The sequence below is a fragment of the Panthera tigris genome, chromosome F3, assembly GCF_018350195.1.
Source record: "Panthera tigris isolate Pti1 chromosome F3, P.tigris_Pti1_mat1.1, whole genome shotgun sequence".
Taxonomy (NCBI): Eukaryota; Metazoa; Chordata; class Mammalia; order Carnivora; family Felidae; genus Panthera; species Panthera tigris.
In genome coordinates, this window is record NC_056678.1 from 10756983 (window position 1) to 10769468 (window position 12486).

Genomic DNA, 12486 nt, shown 5'->3' on the forward strand with positions numbered 1-12486 from the left:
ATAGCAAAACAGGTGCCTGGAACTTGGTCTCCGTGCACTGGAGCTTTAACATGAGGTCTCCAGGGGCGCCTGGGTGGCTCAGTCGGTTAAGCGTCCGAGGTCGTGATCTCATAGTTTGTGGGTTCAAGCCTGGCATCAGCCTCTGCACCGACAGCTCGGAGCCTGGAACCTGCTTCAGATTCTGTGTCTGCTCCTCCCCTGCTTGTGCTCTCTCTCTCTCTCTCAATAATAAATAAATAAACATTTTTTTAAAAGAACGAGGTCTACACAACCCCCCAACTTCAAGCACCTCTCCTCAGTGTCTGTCTTTGCACTACTCCTGGTGCCCGGGTGCCCCACATTCTCCTCCTCATCTATGGGCATGGCCACCTCACTGCCTTCCAGATCTCCACTCAGATGCACTTCCCAGAGGTGCCTTCTTGACCGCTGTTTCTAAGAGGCCCTCCTCTCTTACTCTTCAGTGGAGAGCACTGTCCATTTCTTTCATAGCGATTACCACACTCTAATAACTATATTTATTTATATAGCTACTCGTTCTTGTGTCCCCTGCTGGAACCCAAGCTCCAGGAGAGCTGGAATGTTGTCTGTCTTATCCACCCCTGCATTCCCAATGCATGAAGTAGGCACTCAATTAATGCTTATCGAAGGGCTGCCTGGCTAGTAATATCTGATGGAATTCTTTGCACATAAGGCCTAAAATCAACAGTAGGAAGCGAGGTTGACCAAGCGGAGATGCTCGAGAATAACACTGAGGTACTTGAGCTCTTAATTGGCAAACCCTCCTCGTTGGAATATTGGGGAAAACCCTTAGCTAGGAGTGGCTGGACCAACCATCCAGACCCTGCTGCTTCTCACCTGGACTTTCCATCTCTATTTGAACAGGCTGAGCTGCTCTCCATCCCCGATGGACCCACCGGGAAATAGTTCTCTTTACGTCTGGGTTTGACCCTGGTCAAGAACCCACCCTGCATGCTCGCCCTTTTCACACAGTGCTGCCCTGGTTCTCTGACTGGGTCAGATCCACACTAGTGCTGTGTGGATGAGTTCACAAGGGGTAGAGGAAACGTGGAGGAAGGAACCTAGAGAAGGCTCCATATCAGGGGCGATTGTTGAGTTGAACCTCGAAGGATAAATGGAAGCTTCGTAGACAGCGAGAAAGTGGGCGGGGAGGAGGAAGGGAAGAGTTCTACACTGAGGAGGTAGAACATACACAGGCAGGGAGACACGGGGTGTTGGGAAAAAGGAGCTGTAGGACGAAGGGAGTATAAAGAGCCAACAGTGGGTGGTGGGCCTGTTGACGCCAGGGACTGTGGTCACCTCCAGGCTCCTCTGGGAGCGGGTCTGCTTCTAGGCTCATTCACAGGTAGGATGCAGTCCCTAGTGTGTTTTCGAGTGAGGGTCTCCGTTTCTTGCTGGCTGCTGGTTGGAGGCCTCCCTCCAGTCCTTGTCACATGGCCTCTGCATAGGGCCGTTTACCTCCTGGCAGCTGGCTTCGAAGCAAGTGGCTGAGGGAGAAAGACAGAGGGCCGGCAAGATGGAAGTCAGAGTCTTTCCATGACTTCTTTACAATGTCAGAGTGACATCCTGATGGGATGGGTGATGGGAAGGCTGGGGGATAGGGGCCAGGTCCCGCTGCCGTGAGCGGAGGTAGGGGACCATAAACCCAGAGCGTTACTGTTAACGTGACCCGCTTTGTCTCCGGGCAAACAGAAGCTACTTAGGTAGGTAAAGCTGTCGTTGGGAAAAGGGGGAAACCATTAGCTAGTCAGCTGGCTAGAGACTGTGTCTGAGGCGGATGAGAAGCTGGCTTTGGTCAAGGTCTTCAGGTGACAGGCGGCAGACTGAATCCCCCTGTTGCTTCTCTACAACCTCCGAGATGCTTAGGTCCAGTGTCGAAATCTTCACTTCCCCAGAAAGTGGATGAGTGGTGTGGGGAGGGGTGGGGGAGTTAGGGAATGTGGGGCCATTAATAGTTTTTCCTAAAAAGGAAGAAGGACAATGAAAGCTAAGTAGCGACAGACAGAATTGAATCGTCAAGACGCTGCGTGGCTCGCATATGAGGCCCCTGCGTCATTTAGATCTTAACGCACCATTCCTTAAACCACTGTTTGAAAAATATTTCTAAGTTTTCATGTTTATTTATTTATTTTGAGAGAGAGGGAGAGGGAGAGAGAGAATCCCAAGCAGGCTCCATGCTGTCAGCACGGAGCCCGAGGAGGGGCTTTGATCTCAAGAACCATGAGATCGTGACCTGAGCCCAAATCAAGGGTCAGACGCCTAACCGACTGAGCCACCCAGGTGCCCCAATATTTCTATTTTTCATGTAAGGAGCTTTTGCACGATAGAAAAAGCTACGCGTATTAAGCATGGGCTTTATTTTGGACAATCACAGGTTTTGATACAGACAAGGATGACTTTACTTTGGAGGTTAAATTGTGACAGAAGGTACTGTTAGCCGCCGGGTGACCACTAGAATACCAGCTGTGGTAACTAGAATGAATTAAAAGTCTTTTACAGGCTTCGCCGTATAGATTCCATCAAAGATGTGTGAAAAATCATAGACCAGAACAACTGGTAAAAAAACACAACTCTCAGGGGCACCTGGCTGGCTCAGTCTGTAGAGCATCCGGCTCTCGATCTCAGGGTTGTAAGTTCGAGCCCCACATTGCTGTAGACATGACTTTAAAAAAAATTCTCATGCTCCTTAAGTAATTATAAGCAGAGCATGTTCCTTCTTTCCAGACACCCTCCAGCAGCTACTCGTTCCACTGAATGTCCGTACTCCTTTGCATGCCCACGAGGTCCTACCTGGGCTGCACCCGGCTGACCTCTCAAGCCACAGCCCCTCCGCTCACCCCCTGCCCCAGCCACGTGTCTCCTTGCCGTCTGCCAACACCTCAGACCTTTCCACCTCAGGGACTTTACCCTGGTCTTCCTGACTCCGGGAACTCACTTCTCTGAGCTCTTCTCAGCCTCCTCCACTGGTTAAGGACAACTTCAGGAAGAGAGACGCTCCCCGGCCATGCCTTCCCTCACTCCGGGCTCTGGGACCCCGCTTTATTTTCTTCCTAGCTAATTATGTTTGTCCGCCCTCTCCGCTAGAATGGAAACTCCGTGAGCAGGAGACTAAGTCGGTCGGTTCAGGCTGCTGTAACAAAATACTACAGACCGAGTGGTTTGAAACCAACACAAGTTCTGGAATCTGGGAGTCCGAGATCAGGTGCCGGCATGGTCGGGTAAGGGCCCTGTGCTGGGTCAGCGGCTTCTCCTGGTATCCTCACGTGGTGGAAGTGACAAGGGGGCTCTGGGGATTTCTTTTCAGAAAAGCACCAGTCCCGACCTAATCGCCTCCCAGAGGCTCGGTCTTCTAACACATCACACCCGGCGTTAGGCTTCCAAGCTGTGGATTTGGGCAGGACGTGAATGTTCAGACCAGAGCAAGGACCCTGTGTGTGTTCAGTCCGGAATCGCCCCGGGCACAGACAGTGTTCAAGCACTGATGGGTGGACGAATTAGTAAATGGGTGATTAAATCACGGGCAATAGTTAAACATTTGGGGGGCTGGGTTTTCTTCTATAGCCTGTACAGCTTAGAGCACAACTTAAGATCCCATCTTAACGCCTGTCACCGGAGCATACTCCTTCGGTCTTTGCATCCATCTGTTCCCCCCAGTGAAAAGCCCCAAGGATTCTGGACACTCTTCAGACTGGGGAGCTGATCCTGTCACTATTGCCGTGTGCAAAAAGAAAGAATTTAACCCCTGGGAAACCACAGCCCTCTATGGACAGGCTGCATTCGGAACCTTGATCTGAGCTGTTGCAGACAGCCTGCTTTCTACAGACAGGAAAGCTTGAACCCAGAAGGCCAGGAAGCATCAAAAAGCAGCATCAGTCGCTGAGGAGGCAGAAGGGAAGTATCCCGTCGTCGCAGGCAAGATCTCCGGCAGTGGCGCCGCCTAGAGGCCACTTCACACAGATTCTTGGCAACGGTGGTGTGAGACTGGGTACCGAGATGAGTTAGGACAGCGGAAGCTAGAACAGCCCTACAAGGCGCTGGAAGTCAGGAGAGTGAAGAAATCAAATCCCCACTCTCTGAATGCTTTCTGCTTTCACCCCACCCCTCCACGGAAAGGTTGACAATGAGGAGTTCATCTGTCTCTCCAGTATAACAGCAGATTCGCCTCCTCCTAATGATCAGGGTCTTTTCATGCTGATCGCTCAGCATGAGAAAGCCAAGGTGATGGGTGGATGCATGCCACCCCTGGGAGCCAAGACCTCTGGACCTGCAGAGCCCAACATTGTGGAGCAGGAAGAGCACATTTCCAAAATAGACCACTTGGAGCCATGATAAGTAGGACCCCTCTCACTTTTACCCCTTTTCCAAGCCCCAGTAGTCTACCTACTGGGGACACGACACCGTATAATGATTGGTGGCCAGGAATGCATGCTTGGTCCAGGAGGATGACACCAGTCCTCACATGGTGTCAACTCCAGCCCAGCACCTCCGCTGTGCCTTCCAGAGGGCGTTCCGTGGCTCTCTCAGGATGGCATTTTCTGAGTGTTCTGGTAGGTGAAGGACCAGTGAATCTCAGGGTCATGGGCCCACTGCTGCTTCCCCTGTGCAAGCAGATCTCTTGGTCCGACGTTAGGTTGTGAGAGATCTCATTTCTGTGGATCAAACACTTCTGGACTTGCACTTTCCAGAAGACGGAATGAATATTCCTCTTCTCTATTCCTCCCACTAAGTACAACTGGAAACTCCGGAAATTATACACATATTAAAAAAAAAAAACCATAAGACTCTGAAAGGTGGAGAACAAGTGGGTGACCGGCTAGAGGCCACGGGACCTGAGGAACGACACGGTGGCGGTTTCTCTGGATTTTCTTCTGTCTCATATGTCCCAGACTTGCAGTAAAGAAACTGGCAACCTGGAAACACCAATGGGCATAGATGGGGGAGGGGGGAGTCCCAACAAAAGTCTGTTCTCTTTAGCCAAAGACCAAGAATGGATCATTCTAGCAAGGCAGAAACTTTCAGACAGTAATCTCTCTACTCCAGCCAAATACCATAGAAAAAAGCTAAGACTCCACCTATGCCCAGCAAAAGCAGGTGGAGAGACTTTCCACCATCACCAGGCCATAACCACTCCCCACCCCCACACTGGGGTAGGGTCAGAAAGTAGGGCTCATGTGTCTCAACAGTTCTTCCAATGTGTTAGCCATTGTTTGGTCATACGGTCTGAATAACACGATGTCAGCAATAAGATGGACCAATGTGATGACCACGTCCCATGGCCCAAATGCCCAGGTCCCTCTACTATATTATTACAGAAGGAGGGAAGGTTCTAGAGGAGCAAGAATGTATACTTTGGACTCCCACATGAATAAGAACTGTTTCAGATTCTCCTTCCTGACAGGGCAAGAAAGGGATGTGGATCCAAACCGACGGCCACATACCACGGACACATTAGTGTTAATTCACTGGCAAAGAGCACGTGTCACAGCAGCTGCAGTTGAGGCTGTGACTCGGTAGACCTTGCCACAGTCTCCTGTCATCCTCCACGGTCCCTGTCAGGCCGGGGTGATAAATTAAATGGAGACACACCGAAGGCCACCAACGCACGTCCTTTGTGTTCTCAAGGGTGGCACGAATCACCACTATTCTCCCCTATGACACGGATGGCGTAAGGGGACACCTCAGAGGATGGCAGCGGGCCTTCCCCGCTATGATACCTCACTGTTCAGGCCAATACAGGGTTCCTGCTGACCCTCAAGTTTGCCCGCTTCAAATTATACATTGGGGACAGGGAAAATGACCCCCGGGAGAGCCTGTGGACCCCAGGAGAGCAGCTGTGAGCCAGACCAAGGCCAGCTGTTACCTGGTCCCCACCTGCTCCTGCTGTGACGAGGGGCTGAAGTGATGCTTTGGGTTTCCAGGCATCGTATCACCTTGAACCTCAGAATACACCCTTTTCTCAGCGTACAGTTACCTAACTACATAGCTCTTACTTTTCGTGGGAGGGAACTACTGGGCACATCATTGTCATTTACACCTGCCATGGTGTTACAAGGCCTTCTTCCAAGGGATTCAGCCTCTTCTCCGTTCACGGGTTCTAGGTCTGAAAACGGAGCCAGCTCTTAAAACTGAAAAAGGGATTTTTAACTCTTCATTGTGGTGGCTGCTCCCAGTCTCCGAATGACTGTGTGTGTGTGTGTATGTGTGTGTGTGTGTGTGTGGATGCCCCCAAACAAGCTCTCAAGGTCTATTTGTAGGAGAACGTAGAGGACTCGAGCTTCCAAGAGTCCAGACACATCCAAATGAGGTGCTGCACTTTCAAAAAAAAAAAGGTGGCGGTCTGCCTTTCAAAAAAAAATGAATTTTTTTTAAAAGAGCAATTCTAGGTTCACAGGAAGAATGAGGGGACAGACGTGTAATGACACGCACACAGCATTACGATGTTATACAGAGTACTTTCGCTGCCTCGGGATCCGCGGGGCTCCACCTGTCCGTCCCTGCCTCACCCCCACCCCCACCCCCGAACCACTCGTCTCTTTACTGTCTCTATAGCTTTGCCTTTTTCACAGTGTCATACAGTTTGAATCATACAGTATGGAGGTTTTTCAGATGGGCTTCTTTCACTTAATAATATGCATGTAAAGTTCCTCTGCATCATTTCAAGGCTTGATAGCGCGTTTGTTTTTAGCACCGAACAATCTTCCGTTATCCGGATGTCCCACAGTTGATTTACTCATTTCCCTACTGAAGAACGTACTGGTTGCTTCCAAGTCTCGGCAATTGTCAGTAAGGCTGCTGTAAACATCTGTGTGCAGATATTTGTATGGACATAAGTTTTCAACTCCTCTGGGTGAATGCCAAGGAGTGCGATTGCTGGATTGTTCGACGAGTACACAGAGAATCCTCATTCCTCCCTCCCTAGCTTATGTCACTTATCTATAAGTACGCGCCAGCATGCATATGTACCGTACGCACACATGAGAGCTTGCGTAATCAAATGCATTGTTAGTATTATTCATTTGTCTACCAGACAAATGGAGGGAGAGGCCGTCTTCCTTTCTGCCACATAAGGGAAGACCATCGAAGAAGATGGCCTCTCTCCCTCCATTTGTCTTTCAGATGCTCTCAAATGGTTACCTGGGAGGACAGTGTCTGGGTAAGTGTCAGCAAAGTGGCCCTCAAACTGACGAAAGCACGGACGTGAGCCTGGACGAGTTCTTGTTACTACAGAGCCCAAGAGAAGGTCTACGTGCAGACGTGGCTGCGGTTGGGGTTCAAGTGATGACCTCCAGGTCTGTTTCTTCCTACCTCCTCGCTCTGCTCTCCCCTGTGTTGGCTCCTTTCTTAGGCTCCAGGTGGGAGCAACCCATCATAACCTCACACATCCAGGGCCAGACAAGAGCCTCTGTGCTGGTAGTTCTCCAAGAAGTCTTGAATTTCTTCCCATTAGACCAAGTCCCATTGGTGGAATGTTATACAGCAATGAAAATAAATTCTCTCTGCCCGCGTCAATGTCAACGCGCCTTAGAAATACGAAGTTGAGTGGGAAAGGTCAAGTTGCCGAAGGTGGCCCATCCTATAATGTCTTTTTTTAAGCTCAAAAAGAAGCAAAATTTAGCTTATATAGCTTATAAATAGATACGTGTGTGGCAAAACTATTTTTTAAAAAGTCTTAAGGAATTTAGGGCGCCTGGGTGGCTCAGTCGTTAAGCATGTGACTTCGGTTCAGGTCATGATCTCACGGTTCGTGAGTTCGAGTCCCACATCGGGTGAGCATGAGTCCCACTTCAGATGAGCCCCACTTCTCTCTCTGTCTCTCTCTCTCTCCCCCTTGCCCACTTGTGCCTTCTCTAACTAGATAGATAGATGATTGATTGATTGATTGATTGATAGATAGATAGACAGACAGACAAAGCCAAGGAATTTAAAACACAAAATTCAGGATAACAGACCTCTACTGGGGAAGTGGAGGGCTGAGAGGAAGACGTATCGGCAGTTTGGGGGGTATTGGTAATAATCTAATTTAGGTGTTATATATGTATATATAATATCTCTCTATATATACATATATATGAACATATTTACTTTCACATGAAAAAGAAATTTCTTTTCCCAGTCCGGCAAGGCAAAACTCATAAAATAAGCCCGAGACGAAAAAATAAAAACTCTTTCACCCGGTGACAAAAAAACCACACAGAAAATGTGTTGTCAGTTTTGTGTGCCCAGGAAGGTTTTTTCGGGTATTCGTTTATCTGTTTTCTGTCCTTGGCCTGACATACCATATAAATGACTATATTTTTTTTTACTTCCCATTTTTCTTTGGCTGCTGGGAAGCTCCAAAGTGGATTTCTGACTTCCTGTTCATCATTCTTGGACCCTGGGACCGGCCCTTCCGTATCGACAACCCCACTTCCTTTGTGGTCTTATTTCAACAGTTAAAATGGTGTCCGCCTCTCCAGTCCAGGCTAGAGATGTACTTTAGCCAGGCTGCAGTTGCTTTGACACGAATTTACCTTTTACCTTTTCATCTGAGGGGAAAGGCACAAATCCTAAGTGTGCGGCTCCCTTACACGTTCACAAACTGCACACACCCATAGAACCAGCCCAGGTGAAGACTCAGAATGTTCCAGGCAATCGTGCTCACGTCTCCTCCCGGCGGTCCCCGCCTCTCTGAGGAAAACTACCAGCTGGCTTCTAACCTCAGAGATTCCAATTTGAAATTTTGTTTGTGTTTTTGTTTTTTAAATGGCGTTTCTGAAAGTTATATCAGGAAATCTGTGTTTCTGCCATCTTCTGAGGAAACCCAGTCAGGTGGCCTGGGCCTGAAGCAGGGGCAGCTGTCCCTTAGAAAGGTATGGTTTCTCCAGCCCCACCTGGCTCACCTCCTCATTTGTCACCTACCCGGCCACTGATATAAGTCTTACCACACTTGCCTTTTTTTCCATCACTTGACTCCAATGTCAACGTGTTTGTACCGTGACCACCCTGAGTCTTTCGTACAACAAGACAGCATTGGATAAACAAATAAGTAAATCAAAAAGGAGGGACAAGAGCTCCTCTCCAGCCATCGGATATTCCAAATAAAGAAACTTCCTTAAGGCAAGTGGAAAACAAAACAAAACAAGACAAAACAAAACAAAACAACAGAGCGAACCTAGTCCCGTTTACATTTCCTGGTTTATGTACCAAGGAATAACCTATAAGGACACATGGCGATTTCTTGAGCCCCTTTACCTTTCTAACATCTCTAATCTTTGACGCCCCCTGCCTCCCTCTTCGTGACAAATAACAGTAAAACTCCACACTGATACAGAACAAAACAAAACAGAAGTCAGGGGAAGCATGAGAAATCAGGTAACGAGTTTGAGTGGGAGACATAATCTTGTCTGACGAGAAACACCCAAAACGTTCCCGGGACGGCCCGTGAGGCAGGACTCGGGGGTGGGCTGTGGCAGGAGAGAACCTGGGCCTCTGGGCTTGTCACAGCCGTATTACACGTGTGCAGTTTTCAAAACGCTAAGGATGGAAAGAAGCAGAGGGATTTCGACCCATCGCCTTTTCAGGGTGTATCTTGTGAACTGCTTTTGCTCTGAGGTAAGAAGGAAGCATGAGTGTCTGCTCCTGAGATCAGAAAGGTTTTTTTTCTGGGGCACCTGGGTGGCTCAACCGGTTAAGCGTCTGACTTCGGCTCAGGTCATGACCTCTCGGTCCGTGAGTTCGAGCCCCGCGTCGGGCTCCGTGCTGCCGGCTCAGAGCCTGGAGCCTGCTTCAGATTCTGTCTCTCTCTGCCCCTCCTCGGCTTGCGTACGGTCTCCCTCTCTCAAATATAAATAAACATCAAAAACTAAGTAAATAAAAATAAAAACCATAATAACATGAACATTATCTTAATAGAAACAAAAATGAAAGACCTTTTTCTAAAAAAGGTGACGTGACTTTAATGTTGTCCCCTCGGAATGGCTTCTACCGTTGACTGGCCTTGTCGCCTGGTCTACGTCTGCACGACGACGGCAGAGACTGGTAGAGGTCCCCCGATGCCCATTTCCCCCTTCTTCCTCTTGCGACCAACCCCCAAATTTAGCCCGGCACGTGGCCGTCTAAAACGAAGAGTACATTTCCCAGATCTCCAAATCCCTGCCCGCCGGATATGGCCATGAAACACAAACTCGGAAAATGTCCTTAAAGGGAAGGAGTACATCTGTCTTCACCCTTCCTCTTTCCTGCTAGCTGTAATACAGAACGATGACAGGAGCCCCAGCAAACGGTCTTCAGCCACCTGCTGGAGGTCAGGGCGGTGGAAGGAGCCTGGGTCCCGACGTTGCAGAGAGCTGTACGAGACTCATTCCTGTGCGACAGAAGTAAGCTCCCCATGTTCGTTAAGCCACTGTGATTTGTCTGTTACGTGCAGCCACACCGAATTCTGACTGATCCACTCACTTGAGTTTCTCTATTCTAAAATCAAAGCAATTTTGGCAAACATCTTCCGACATCAACGTGGCTTAGAGCAGCAAATCTTTCCCTCAGGTTAGAACATTTAGTTCCCTAACATTAGTTAGGGGCACAAGTCTAAACTAATTCGTCCTGCAGGGCTGACCAGGAAACTATACTTTAAAATTCACGTCAGTCCAGGGCGCGTTAGTCAGAGATTTTTGCCCCAGTGAGCGATCGCCGGCATCGGCTTGGAATTCTTTTTCCCCCATCTAGAATTCTCACGACCCCATTTTAAGGCAGGGTCTTGCCCCAGTTGTTTCTGAGTTTAAAATGCAGATTCATGGATCCACTCTAGAACAATGAAATCAAGATCTTTGGTGGGGGGAGGGGGGGGGGTCCCAGGGCTCTGCATTTTATTTTATTTTTTTCTTCTTTTTCTTCCTTTTTTCATGCATTTTAAACAAGTATCTTAGTAGGTCCTGAGTCCACGAAAATTTGAGATTTTTTTTGACGCCTCTTTCTTTCTTTCATAAGCTGGAGGAGACCCCAAAATGTTTTCTGAGAGACATTTTGGCTCTAGCTTCTAGGCACCTGTGTTTCACCCTCCACTGAGATGGGATAGGGCACCAGCCCGCCATGTGTCTGGATGGAATCCTAGTTCTCTTTTCCCTTTTAGTTCTTAAAAGCGCCATAAACTTCTTTTTTATCAATAACACAGGTTCTTGAGGAGATTACAGCCTCATATTCTGCCTTGTTCAGTTTTATCAAAATCCTAGTCAAGACAAATAATGTGGGTGGTAGATTTCCTGAGAACAAGGGTCCACTCACTTTTGTAGCTATTCTAAAATGTACCCTTGAAATGTACCAGAGTAGCAGCGACTTGCCTGATTGGATTATATTGTTTTCTCCCCTTGTTTGGTTTTATTTTTGCTGCACTATACCTTGGAGTTACACTATCAGCCTTACTTTGAACACTGTTACAAGCAACGACTGTAGGAGATTTGTTACTATGACTATGGCAAGGGCCTTGGTGAGAACGTTTCCCATCGACTCAGCCCTCCCATCCCGAGAACCCATGAGAGAATCGCTCAGGTCCCAGTAGCAGACAGCACCGTCCTTCCAAAGAATAATTGTTTGTTTTCACCTAATGGACGTGATAAATACAATTACTGATTGTTTGTTCCTCTTTGCCTTGGTTTCTCTGAGAGATTTCACAATGAAATATCTTGTGACCTACTTTGAGCAAATGAACAGATATGCATTACTTTGTGCTGGTCTTAGCCCTGAACTTTACATTATTACATGTTTTCCTACATCATACCTCCCAAACTACATATTGCGTCATTTGTATGGTATGTTTTTGTTTGTTTTTTAAATTTTTGTTTGTTTGTTTGTTTGTTTGTTTGTTTGTTTAGTTTTGAGACAGAGAGAGAGACAGAGCATGAACGGGGGAGGGTCAGAGAGAGAGGGAGACACAGAATCTGAAGCAGGCTCCAGGCTCTGAGCTGTCAGCACAGAGCCCGACCCGGGGCTCGAACTCACGGACTGCGAGATCATGACCTGAGCCGAAGATGGCTTAACCAACTGAGCCACCCAGGCGCCCCAGTATGGTATGTTTTTTAATAAGCAACGGCTAATCTTTTGTAAAGGGATTAGCCTTGTAGAGGGAGGGATAGATGGAGACAAATGCAGATCTTCTCGATCCACATCTGATTTTCTCTTTCTATCAGTTTTCCTCTTTGCATCCCCTCCCCACCGAAACACACACTCAAAAAGGAAGAGGTCTATTTTTTGAGTAACATAAAAGAGAGAAATAAAAATGCTATGATTTATAAGTAAATACAACTGTTTCTAAAAGTAGTCGGGGAGAGTAGCGGGGGGGGGTGGGGGGAAGGCAAATGAATGGAAAACGAGACAAAGATACAAGAAATGAAAAAGAAAGTATAAAGGAAGAAAAGGAGCGTGTAAAGAAGTAAGGATCGTTGTCAGATTGGAACAACAGAAGTTCTGATTCTCCAGGCTGGCACAGGACATCAAATC